The sequence below is a fragment of the Fukomys damarensis genome, unplaced genomic scaffold, assembly GCF_012274545.1.
Source record: "Fukomys damarensis isolate Sample0158 unplaced genomic scaffold, DMR_v1.0_HiC HiC_scaffold_6, whole genome shotgun sequence".
Lineage (NCBI taxonomy): Eukaryota > Metazoa > Chordata > Mammalia > Rodentia > Bathyergidae > Fukomys > Fukomys damarensis.
Window position 1 is genome coordinate 37748885 of NW_022900918.1, and position 13677 is coordinate 37762561.

Here is a 13677-nt window from a genome sequence, read left to right on the forward strand (position 1 = left end):
GCAGTATTTTCTAATAAGTAAAATGCTTATTATATATACACATATTATCACTAGATAATTCTAACTTATAATCTGTAGAACTTGAAATACGGATTAATTTTAAAGTAATTAAAAAATACAGTCATTGGGACATCCAAAAATCACTATTACTTATTATCAATTGTAGCAAACACTCATGCCATAAAGAAAAAAATCTCATGAATGAACATTTCAATATGAATAGTGAGCAGTGATACACAGGTAACTCCACAATGATTGTCTAAACTGAGCTACACATTTAAAGATAAGAATGTCAAGAATATTTCTTAAGTTCTTTCAGCTTTCCTACTGAACCTGTAGTATTTAGATCTGCTGGACTTGTGTGATCAGTCAGCTATCTTCCTTGTTTTTACCCTTCCATGTGTGTTACTCCCCATGTCTAGGCAGAGTGTCTGCTGTTGCTCTCACACTGAGTCCTCTCAGACTCCTGCTGATATTTGCTCTCCCCATTTGGTCCAATGTGGGTTCAGACGTTCAATTTATCCCAGACATGGACATTCCTAGGTGGAAGGGAAAAAGAGGAAACTTTTACCAAATTATTGCCACTGCTCTTTAGAAGAGCTTCACAAAATTAATTTCTGGTTATCTGAGGCTATTTACAGCTCCAGAAAATTAATCCAGTGGGAAGAGAATTTTTTGAGTCATTTTAGTTGCCTTATGTAATCTATAGGGCTAAGTAAAACCTATGCTCTAGCTCTATCAAAAGTTGAAAGAATTTGAAATTAGTGGACAACGATTTTCCTGGTATTACTATACTCCTGAGAGGAAACTTACCACACAGTCACAGTTCCCAAATATAACCTCATAAGAGGTCTTGTAACCCCACCCACATGGCTTAACTCATAATCTGCCCTGTCATCACTGCTATTTTGAGTCTTGATCTCTACAGGCTCAGAAGGTCTCAGCTCTAATCTTCTCATTGTGATCAAGGTATTCCAATAAATCATCTCTTGACAAGTATGTGCAGACACTGCCCTTATAACTGGGGAATCACACAGAGCCCTCACTTCCTCAAGACCAAAAAGAGAAAGACCACTTCCTCTTGCTGGATAGGGTACATTGGATTGTATGGAAAGGAAGTAGCTGGCTCAGTTTGATTTGGACAGCCCTGTTTTCTTCCAATTCAGGGTTCCATGTGTCCTGAGGAAGGTGGAACAAGAAGTGAAATCCTTTAAGTCACACAGAAAGCAAATTTTGCCTTGCTGCTCTCACTAAGCCAAAGTTCCTCACCCTACCACTTGTTCAGACCTCTTTCCTGCTGACCCTACACCATTTATCCATGGAGAATTCAAACTCTAGTGTCCATCTATCTCTGGCAGAGCAAGAAACAAACTGAAGGCATCTGATTCTTCTGAAGTGTTTGGAATAAAACAAATAGAACAAATTCACAGAGATCCACTAGTTCTTAAGGATATACAATCTAAAGAGGCAATCTGTCAGATTCTGAGGCCAGTTCAAAACCACCTCCAAATCCCATATTTGTGTCAGGGCTGTAGCTTCTTCTATTATTCCTAGTCACATTGCTTCTATTTGTGTCTCACTCCCTTCTCACAAGATGTGCTGACTTCCTGTTGTGTGTGCTAACTTCCTGTTGTGTGTGCTGACTTCCTGTTCCCTCAAATAAGCACCGATGACCATACCTTTGATTTGTAGATGCCCTACAGTCCTCGCATTCCAGCTAGCATTTCAGTGTATTTCTATCATGAACTGTCTTATGAATATGTCTTGCCTCATATTTATGAAGAAAGATTTCTAGCATCTTGTTCTGCCAGCTGCCTCATGGTTCCCTATCTCCCCTCCCATCCTGGTGCTGGCCTGCATGTGACCCAGCTTGCAGTTCAAATGAAATCATCTCTAGGGTGGGAATTAGTACAAAACATGAGTCAAAACAATGAGTGGCTCTTCACAATTGCAGAGCCACGGCAGGCCACTGTGATCAGAACAGCTCGGCCTGTGCTATTTGTTTGCACGCGAAGGCCTTGGTACATCTGCTAGAACTTTGTCACTCTTCTGCTGAACAGGCATCCTGCCAGTTGTCGTCCCTTATCTCTACTTGAATACCTCTCAATTCTGTTTCCATTGCACTCCGGTTACTGCATATTCTTAGACATCACATCTGTCTCTTAACTTTTTAATCTGGTGGTGATATTGTCAATTTTTCTGCTTCATTTTTCGTATTATTTCCTTCAGTTTCTCCACGGATGTTTTGGCATTACATTTCCTCTTCCCTCCATTATGACTTGTGTATATCATTCTCCTATATCTGTCTCTCAGCCCTGAAGTATGAGTTTCTTCTCCAGTGTTTTGCATTTGCTCTTTTGGTCTCTACGCCATGAATTCTTCCACTGTGATTTCATACACAAAAGCCCTGCATGGTTTTCTATGTTCAGATGACACCAATATATTAAATTTTTATACATATTTTCTTAGTTTCTGCAGCAGAACATTTCCGACAATTCAAATCAAATTGCCACCAGTGAATTTTCCACCAAGATAAGGGAGAATTGGACTTTAATATACTTAATATTGAATCATGGTAGAAATCCATCTGTCTGCCTCATTACATAACCCACTTTTCTATTTCTACTACGACAAAGTATTTCTCTAGTCATATTGTGAAAAATCTTTCCACATATTTGAACCTTCATGTACATCTCAATTGACCCTCAAGTCTTTCTAGTTGCCATGCACAAGTAGTTAAGTCATTTAGTCACAGGACTCATTGGTATTACAAGGTTTCATGAAGAATATGTCAAAAGAATTAAGTATTAAACATTTTTTAAAAGGAAATAATTGCCTGAACAGTTAACCTTTCTAATCTCTGTCAATTATCATTCAGAAGCTGGTAGGTTGCTCTGATGAATCCACTCAAAGATTGCTGATTACCAAGTTGTTTATTTTTTCCATCCCTGCTTGTTTTTTTCTGTATAGACAATGCTGTATACATAATTATATGGGTAAAAAAGGATATGTCATCATAAAATGGAAACTTGCAATGGAGGAAATGAAAGTACTTAAGAGAGAATATCCAGCAATACCCTCAATGAAAACTAAAGTAACAGTATATATACAGGAACAACTTTTTTTTCCTCTTGAAATGATGAAGGAACCTAGAAATCCTATACATGCCTGTAATCCCAGCACTTGGTAAGCTGAGTCAGAAAGATCGTGAATTTGAGGCTAGCCTAGACTCCATAGGCAGACCCCATCATAAAGATTGTTAGATACATAGACAGATAGATAGATAGATAGATAGATAGATAGATAGATAGACACAGAAAAATACAAGAATGCCATGGACCCTTCACACAGAAAATTTCAGACCAAAAAGAAATGCCAGTATCAATGTATGAATGACTGGAATCAGGATGAAAAAACATACATGATAAATGTTACATAAACAGGGTAACACAACTACGAAACTAATGCAGAAGAGAGTAGAACAGGAGACAGACAATGAATACATTTTCAAAATTTTTGAAACTGGTAAGAGAGAAATGTTGTATCTCTCCTACCACCAGTGACTTGGGAAAGTCCCTATTTTGACAAATGGTAGATTTAAGGAAAGGGAGATTTCTTATTAGTTTAATTAACCACAACTTATTTTCACCCTGTCCATCTCTTTCATTTATATTGGCCTCAAGTGAACTACTAAGAATGAGAGGCTCAAACAACTCCTTTTCCAACATCAGAAAGTTTCTCTTTCAGCAAACCAATCCCTCTCTTATTCAAAATGCATGGCACATCCCACCAACTGGAAATAAGATATTTTTGTGTTCTTCATTTGTTTTCTCTATACTTTCTTTCCTAGAGCCATTTTCTACAAAACTTGACACGGTATCAGGTTTAAGTCAAGCTAGACCTTATCAGAATGAAGACTTTATTCATGATTCTGTCAGTAGTGACTTTCCAATGAGCAGGTTTTTTCTGCACTGTTAGCCATAATCAGTTCCTACCTCCTCAGCTCTGGCATTGCACTGAGATTGGGTATGTCTCTATTTTTGTCTCCAAAGATTTGCTTTGTTCATTTGCCATGTGGTTGAATGGCTGTAGTTCCATCTTTTGTTATTTTCTGGTCTTGGGCAAATGTCTTCATTTTCCTGGGTCCTAGTTTCAACATTTCCTAAAGCTTCCCACCTTACCCTTTCATGAAAGCAAAATGCTTCAACCAGATCTACAAGGGACCAAAGTTCCTTTCTTCTAAGTCTTTAATTTCTTCCTCACTTGGGTCATTCAGCCAGCTCAGGCACAATGGCCTCTTGACTGTTCCTTGGACAGATCGTGCGTAACCTGCCTGAGGCCTACCCCGTTTGTTCCCCACTGCCTCTGTTAGCCAGTTGCCACAGCAGACTAACTGCCCTGTATAGTCTCTGCTCTGCACTCTCCTGTCAAGGAGCCTCTCCTCACCATCTTCATTATCATTTCTCTCCCACTCAACCTTTGCGATCCCTGTTCCATTCCCCCTGCCTTAGATTATTTTCCTTTTTCACAACATTAACATTATTCTTCATATTCTATACGTATCCAGTTGAAGATCATTGAGTCCTAGCTGTATACTTATTGATATTTCTAAAAATAAATATTTTACTCACAGTTGTGCAGAAATAAAGCAAGAAAACTGATGCACATTTCTTAATAAATGGAAGTTGATTAAGTGTTATTTAATGTAGGTCCTCATACTTGAACAAATGTTATAAAGCTGGCGAACATGGACTATGTGTCAGCTGCCTCCTTTCTTTAGTTATTTCAACATAGGTGAGATAGTTAAGTGTTTGCTATTTTGGAAAAATGAAAGAGAAAGAACTGCACTGCATAATCAAAGCGTGTGGTGAATTCTTAAATTACAAAAGCTATCATTGTAAATGACACATTCCAATTAATGCCCCTCAGTGTAGCCCCCCTGGCTTGGACTACTCTTATCCAAACATTCTTGCCACTTTCTGAGAATTTCTGTAAGTCTTTCCCGAGTGTCTTCAGTGGTGCTGTTGCCATCACAGCTGACTTGATGCCCTGAATGGTTTCAATAAATTTAACTTTCATCGTCACTGCAACTTTGGGGGAAGAAGTTGAGGTTGGACTCAGATTCATGGAGGTGAATGAGAACCCAGTGTCAAGGATTTTGTTGTTGTTGTTTTGTTTGTGGTACCAGGAGTCGAACTCAGGGCCAACCAGTTGCCAGGCAGGCACTATACCACTGAGCTATGTCCTTGGCCCTCCAGTTTTTATTTGACAGAAATTGCAGTGAAACTTTTGAATAGATTGAGAACATCAAGATAGGCCCCAATAGAAAGCTCATGGGAGCAGTCATCCAAAACTGCTTCCTGAAGTGGGCAAATGCTGTATGTTCCAAAAGAAAGGCTTATTAGTGACAGTGTCTTTTATAATCTTAAATTTTAATACATTTTTAAAATTTTATTTAAACTTTGCTCTATTTTCTTATCACCTCTTGTGGCATCTATTCCCAAGGTTTCAAAAGTGACCAGGAAGATAAAACAGAGGTCATTTTTATTTTTCTTTACTTTGTGATGTATTCATTCTTCTTTTTTTTTTTTTTTTTTAAGAATAGGATGACTTCATGTAACTGTCCTACCTTTCTCTTGTATTTTAGTTTATAGGCAAATTTAGAGACTGAGAATTGTTCATGGTTCTCTGGGAAAAAATGTGACTGTGGAGAGACTGGAAACTCAGGAAGGAGTTTATATGAAAAAGTAAGGAAGGTGGTTGGACAACCTACATGGCCATGTGACCAGTTCTGCCCCCCGCCAGACAAGGATTCATCTAAAACAGAAAATCATAGACCAATCTCTAAGGAATATAGATAGAAAACTTCTCAACAAAATACTGGTAAAAAGAATGCAACAAACAACCAAAAAGATCATACATCATTTTCAAATAGGTTTCATCTCAAGGATGCAAGAGTGGCTCAATATATCCAAATCAATAAATGTAATATATCATATAAACAGAACCAAGGACAAAAATCATATTATCATTCCAATGGATGCAGAAAAAGCCTTTTACAAAATCCAACATAGTTTTCATGATAAAATCACTGAAGAACATGGGTCTAGAATTACCTTATCTCAATCTGATAAAAGCCATTTATCACAAACCTACTGCCAACATCATATGAACTGGGGAAAAACTGACAGCTTCCCCTCCACTATCAGAAACAAGACAAAGATGTCCACTATTCAATATAGTACTTGAAACATTTGCAAGAGGAATTAGGCAAAGAGAAATAAAAGTTAAACAGATAGGAAAAGAAGACATCAAATTGTCAATCTGAAGACAACATGATTCTCTGAATAGCACATCAAAAAATTTCACCCGGACCAAGGATTTAGCTTAGTGGCGCCACTGCCTGCCTTGCAAGCACAAGGACCTGAGTGTGATCCCTGGTACCAAAACAAAACAATTCCAGCCAAAACTCCTAGAATTAATAACCCAATTTAGCATTGCAAGATACAAAATCAACACAAAAAATAAATAACATTCTTGTATACTAATAATGAAACCACTGAGAAAGAAATTAAGAAAAATACCTTGCAATAGCACTGAGAAAAAATCAAATACTTAAGAATTAGCCTAAATAATGAACTAAAAACCTCTGCAATGAATACTACAGCACTCTGCAAAAGGAGATTGATGAGTACATCAGAAAATGGAAGGATAGCCCCTGTTCTTGGGTAAGTAGAGCCAATATGATCAAATTGGCCATACTTCCAAAATTAATAAATAGATTTAATGAAATCCCAACTAAAGTCCCTATGACATTTTTTACAGAATTAGAGAAAACAGTGCTGAAATTCATATAGAGCCAGAAGAGAATCAGAACAGCCAAAGCAATCCTGGGTTAAAACAGCAAATCAGAAGGCATCGTTGTCCAAATTGAAGTTATATTACAAAGCTACTGTGATAAAACCGCATGTTACTAGAAAATAAGAAAGAAAGAAAGGTGGGGGGAGAAAGAAAGAAAGAAAGAGAGAAAGAGAGAGATCAATGAAACAGAGAATGCAGAAAAACTCCCAAGCACATTCTACTATTTGATGTTTGACAAAGCAGTCAAAAACATACCCTAAAGAGAAAATAGCCTCCTCATGAAACCACGTTGTGAATACTGCCTATGCACAACAGAAGACTGACTCTAGACCCATGGCATTTGCCAAGTGCTAGCCAAAAATCAAAACAGTTCAAAGGCCTAAATGTCAAAATAGAAACAAATTCACGGATGACAAAATAGGTAAGATTCTTGAAATCATGGGGGTAGGCATGGACTTTTTGAATTGAACCCCGGTTACACAGGGAATAATACTAAGAATACACAAGTGGAATCCAATCAAATTAAAAAGCTTCAGCACAGCCGAAGAAACAAATGCTAGAGTGAAGATACAATCTACAGAAGAGGGAAAATCTTTGCAAGCTATTCCTCAGATAGAAAAAAAATGCATAAAATACATAAAGAACTCAAAAAAATTTGTCCCAGGAAAATAAAAGACACAATAAAAATGGGGCTAGAGAAATGAAGAGAGACTTTACAGAGGAAGCAGTACAAATAGCCAATAAATACATGAAGATAATGTTCAAAGTGGCTGGCCATTGGAACAAGGTAAATTCAAAAAAGCACTGAGATTTTAAAGAATGGCCATCACTAAGAAATCACATAATAACAAGTACTGGAGGGGCTGTGGGGGAGAAGAAATCCTTCAAAAGTGTTAGTGTGAAAGTAAACTAGTACTATGGAAATCAGTCCAAAGATTCCTCAAAAATTTGAAACTAGAAATTCCATCTGACCTTGCTTTTCCCTTCTAGATATTTTCCCAAAACTGTTAAAGTCATCATGTTACAGTGACCCATGCCTACCCATGTTGACAGCAGCAAAACTCAGCATAGATAAAACTTGCAAAAGGCTTATGTGTCCATCAACAGATGAATGAATAAAGAAAGTGTGGTAATCATACTCAAAGAAAGACAAATTCAAGTCATTTGTACAAAAATGGATGCTTCTTGGGACCATATATTAAGTGAAACACAGCTACACAAGAGAAATGCAAAAGATGAAGAGCAAAATAAAAGATGGACAATAGAAAGTCTGAAAGTACATTATCTCCAAAGTGGGAGAGGATCTAGAGATGGAGGGACAGGGGAAGAAGGGGAGGAAAAGGGGTTGAAAAGAGGAACGAAGAGGTGCTGCATACATGAACCTGCTCCGCACAAGCAACATAAATGTTACATACTGCAAAGATGAATGAATGAAGGAAGGGAATGAAGGGGTGGCTGGAGAGGGAAGGAGGGAGGGGTAAGGGGATGAAGAAAGGAATCAAGATGTGTTATGTACATGTACCAACTGCCTACAAGGAATCTAAACATGATTAGTGCAAAAGTATACTTAAAACTTCACAAGAAAATTTCTGACCCTGTACATATGAGAGAATCAGTTCCACCAGAACAAAGGAATTGGGGTTTGGCATCAAATCCACCCTGGAAAACAAAGGTAAGGCACTTTCATTGTTGCTTAGCGGTTAGGTTGTTCTATACTTGCCATTGTTCTCTTGTTGCACTGAAAAATAGAGCATATAGACATAGCATTTGAAAAATCATTTGCAGAAATACACTTTCAAAATTTAATACAATATTCTCTGTAAATACTATTTCAAAGCTAAGTCAGTAGTGTAGACAGTCTGGGCCTGTGTAGTTCTGCAACTGTATTTAACTTATTCTGGATAAGGAGATGTGAGGTAAAGACTTTGAAGACACCAAACAACTCTACCTAGTGATTGGCTAACTAGATGGTGTTAGCAAAGAATAAGGAAGAAAAGAAATAGGAATTATGGGCAGCTATGTTAGGCCCATTTTTATGTTGGGAGCATATAAACAGGTGGCCACACACAATTAATTTTGTTTATATTTTCCCAGTTCTACAAACCAATTTATAGTGCTGCATATTCTGATATTCTGCTCAGCTCCAAATTCCTCTCAAGATTGTTTCCCACATCATAATTATTTTTATAATCTATTTTAGACATTTTTTTACCCTTAAATCATGCTTGCACGGAGATGTAATATAAGTGAAAAATGGTAGAATATAAAGCATAGGAAACATAAAAATTACTACCTTTCAAGGCTTTGAAGAAGAAAATGATTAATTGGATGTTGATCTTATCACAAAGTAAATGCTAACTATCTTTACTTTAAAAAATGTACACACTGGATATGGAAATAAATTTTGATTACAAATGCTTTTCATTAAAATGTTGTTTTAAACAAATGACCTCTACAAATCTTTACGTTCCTATATTTATTTCAAACACCATCTAGAAAGGATTCCATTTCTCTGCTACAAGTGTTTGTCTTAAAATTTTTATGCAACTACAATCAAGACTATGAGTGAACACTTTGCTTATGAAATAGAAAAAAATAGCATTAACGTCATGCTATGACATCATAAAACACTGCAGGGTGTATTCCCACCTGTCTACTTTTGAACGTTTGAAGTTCTATGAACACTGATTCGAGCAATAAGTCCTGAATCTCAGTTCGTGGCTAAATAACTCAGAGCTTTGATAAGTTTATTCTCCCGGTACAAGTCTATTAAAGGTAATATGCATCGAGGCTATTTTCTTGAATGTAAGGGTCCAGCATTCCTTCATTCAAAGAAAAGAAGGAACTGACTTTTAAGTAATGGTTTTGTTTCTGAGGTGAGAATCTGCAAACAGTTCATGGTAACTCAGGCGGCCCTATTTCAGTGATCTACTCATAATGGTCCTGAGTAGTGTTCCTCTCCGCATGGAGTCCCCTCGTGTGGTTCAGTATCAGCGTGAGGAGCATTGTCACACCTGGAATCCCAGAAACCCACCCTAGTCCACTGTGGAACTTACCACGGAGGCAGCAAATTCTTCCAGACTCTAAGTTTTCTCTGATACAGGCAGAAGACACCACGTAACCTTCGACTCACAAAGGACCTGTTCCATGTGTCTTCAGGGACTCTCCACAGAAGGGCAGTCCCAATGCTACCAGTTATCAAGCTGCTGCCGGAGAAACACAGAGCAATGCCCCTGTGTGGAGGGCATTAGAACTAGAGTCAAACGAGAAATAATTACAAACAATAGCAAAAGTGCTATGTCCTAAAACGCAATGCCACTTACTTGAAGCACCAGTTGAACTTTAATACTAAATGCAATCAATAAAATTTTTGAAAAGAAGTACCTCCGAGTTCAGGGTGTTTGTACATTTTTATTAGCAGATTTATTTTCCTCTTCACACCTACCACTTATAAGGACAACAAGGATGAAAATATCAAGCACGTTGCTTTTCCGACGATTTTAAATTTTTGAATTATTCAGAGCGACAAAAATGCAAAAAGCATAGCCAACAATACAACATTGTTAATTAAAAACCAGTAACTTTCCAGAGGGCATTAGTCACACCGCATGTTCTCTTTGGAAACAGTTTACTCATATCGTAAGCTGAAAACATAAAACTGATTAACTATGCTTGTTATTATGTGTTAATTCAGCCATGCATCACTAACTTCATCACATAAATAAGAAATCACATTTATTTGCTATCACTACAGAAAAGTCCTCTACTATGGGATCGTTTCCTTAAACCCACGAAGAGTACTTTTCCTAATCTTGGGTCGTGGCAGCCGAGGTGACTTCCCTTTCTTTTTTACTAAGCTTTCGTATAAGCTATCAAACATTATAGCCTTTACCTTAGGCGTGCTTCATCAAATGTGTTCACCTGTCTCCATCTGGCTCTTGACTTACGCAGGATGCTGTGAGTTAACCGCAGTTCTGGTCCCTCTGACGGATCTGCAAGCCTCAAGCCGGCGCGGAGAGGGCTGGGCAGGCACAAAAGGCTTCAAATAGCAGCGCGCCTCTCTGCAGTGCCATAGCCGCAGAATGTATACGTGCGCGCCGCCAGCAGTCTGGAACTTGACACCGTGTTACGCAAGCATAGGAAATGCTGAAATGTGTCTTTCTGTGAACAACAAAAAGGCAGCAAACGGCAGATAGCAATGAGGTCGCTGCAATGTCACCCTCAGTGCAGCTGAGTCTTGAGTCCTGCTTTCAGGCATCATTAGGTGCTGATGTTTTCTTTTCTATGTATGTACACGTGTACACTCTGGAGTATACCTATCTGTACATATATCTGTACATATGTTCCATATATGTATAGATATGTGCATATGCATATATTTATATAACATTATAAGCATATTTTTTCTGCCAAATCAATGCCTTTTGACTTGTCAAGAGAGAAATGTGTCTATTGTCCTGCACACATTTGCTCTGAGTTTGATGATTCCGCTGACAAGAATAATTGCTTGCCACCTACTGTTTCTGGAAGCAAAATGTGGAGGTCAGGAAAAACAAGCGCCAGTTCCAGGGGTTTTGTTGACTTGTTTCTTTCCTGTCTTTGTAGCCTAACCACTGAACTTTTCCAATGTGTCACGAGCTGCCAGCCACCACCTCTCCTGCCAAGGCTGACTGACACACTCCTGCATGCACACCGCCAGCTCACTGTGCCCTGTCCAGGCACACGATGAGGACCTGCATTATCAGAAAATAAAACACAGTATGTTTCTCCAGGATCATAGCAATCACCGGCCCCACTGTGCAACAGTGCTTTGTGCTCAATAGAAAGCTGTCAGATTTATCTGCAAATTAATTTTATTCTTTATGTGCTTACAATATTCATTTAATAGGTGATAACTCTGAATAAGCCTAACTACGCTTAGTTCCTGAAATGTTTGGTTTTGGTCAGTTCTTTGTATTTACCTCTTACATTTTAGAAAGTGTGATTATTGCAGTCATTTTCCTGTTAACTATCAACACTTTAATTGAGAAATATTGTAAATCAAACGTTTGCAAATATCTCTAAGTTTTTGTCATAGAACACAGATGATTAAAAGCCCTTCTTTGGAACATAGTGGTTTTGTACCTTGGGGCATAGTTAATAAACATCAATTATTCCTAAAACATAAACTGAATTAGACAAAACAAATTTGAAATATATTGAAATACAAAGAAAGAGTTCTCTTCAGAAGAAATTTGAGTTTTATTAAAATTTTCAAAACATCTACAAAATATTTAGAGGGATGTGTTACATAATTACAATTACATAAATAATTTCAGTAAATTACCTTCACCTGCACTGTGAGTTCAATATGATCATTCTGAGGATCTAGTCACTGAGATTTTTTAATTGTCATTTTGTATATTCTTATATTCTCTGATACATTGAAAGGAGATTAAACTTAACCAAGCCAGGATAAATCACATAACTCATAGCTACAATAAAGTAGGGAAAATATTCAGTTATAGTGAAAACTAATAACAGAGCGATAATTATTTTATTATTACAAAGACCTTTCTGAAATATAGTTCTGTTTCCTTACAGGGAGACTTAAGTTATAATTTGAAAATTACTTTGATTTTTGAATTGTTGTAGGTGCTACTCTTAATAGTCAAGTGTTTTACAATTGAACAAAAAAGGAAACTAAAAACTGCATTAAGTGATCTGCATAAGGTTTGAAATCATTTCTTCTCAGCATCAGGGAGATTTTCTCAGCAACCCAAGTCAGCCCATCCAGTATGCATTACTTAATTCATATGAAAGGCCTTTCTGATAAGAAAATATGGTAAGAGTTCTGACTCTAGAAACATAATGGTGGAAAGTTCCAGTCAACTCCAACCTTCAGTTTTCTCCCTTTGTGTACCAAGAAATGGTATGACTCTCCAAGTCATAATGGGAGGTATACGTGTTCAGATGATGAGGGAACAGCTACCTTTGATTGTGGGGTATATGTAAATAAAAACCCACATTCACAGTTCACAAACTGGAGTTCTTTACCACATGGAAGTAAAAAAAAAAAAAAAAAAAAAAAAAAAGAGAATGAGGCACACCAAACTAACAGCTTGGTTAAATCAGCTACTTCCTTTATCGTCATTTGTTCAGCATTTTACCACCCAAAGATAGACAGTGTTATAGTCAGCATTTGCAAGGGAATCGATTTAACACAAGTGACATAAATTTATAGGCTTATTTTATAATATTTACCTGAAATATCAAATGTAGAAGAGTGCAAGAGATTAGTCAGTGCACCAGAGACCTGAAGAATTCAGCTGTGGGCCTGGCGCTCATGGTGATGTCTCATGCGAGTCCGTATCAAGGATCTAATCCAGAAAGGCCCAAGGGTCAGTGGAGGAAGCTAGAAAGTCTGCGCCATGGGGTGAAGGGTCTGTGCCACCAGGTGAGGGATCTGCACTGGAGCCAGGACACGACACTCAGAAGGAGGACCAGAGCTCCCTGAAGAGAACAGCAGCCACCCCAAGGACACAAGCTCCCCCGTGGTGGGGACAGCTAAGTTCATACAGGAACCCCAGCCACAATAAAGCTCCTCCTGGGAAATCAGCAGCTTGCAATCTTCCTGGATCCTCCTTTTGTGCATTGGCAATAGTCCTCAGGTGGGCCTTCTACGCCCAGAACCACTCTGACTCAGGTCACCTGGACGCTCATTGGCGATTCATTAATGTAGTACAGATGCCATCTTCAAATGAGAATATTTCCTGTGTCCACTATTTCATATCATTCACATTCTCCCCTGAATTACAGCAGCTTTGACAGTGGTTC

At 38.0% G+C, this 13677-nt stretch overlaps 1 long non-coding RNA gene across 1 annotated transcript; it reads right to left on the bottom strand.

Moving 5' to 3' along the window:
• Positions 1–243: 243 nt before the first annotated feature.
• LOC117285134 lies at positions 244–10871 on the bottom strand. Its single transcript, XR_004516112.1, has 3 exons — positions 10754–10871; positions 9918–10094; positions 244–539 (listed from the first exon to the last, which is right to left on the bottom strand). It is a non-coding gene; the product is annotated as an uncharacterized LOC117285134 (long non-coding RNA).
• Positions 10872–13677: the final 2806 nt, after the last annotated feature.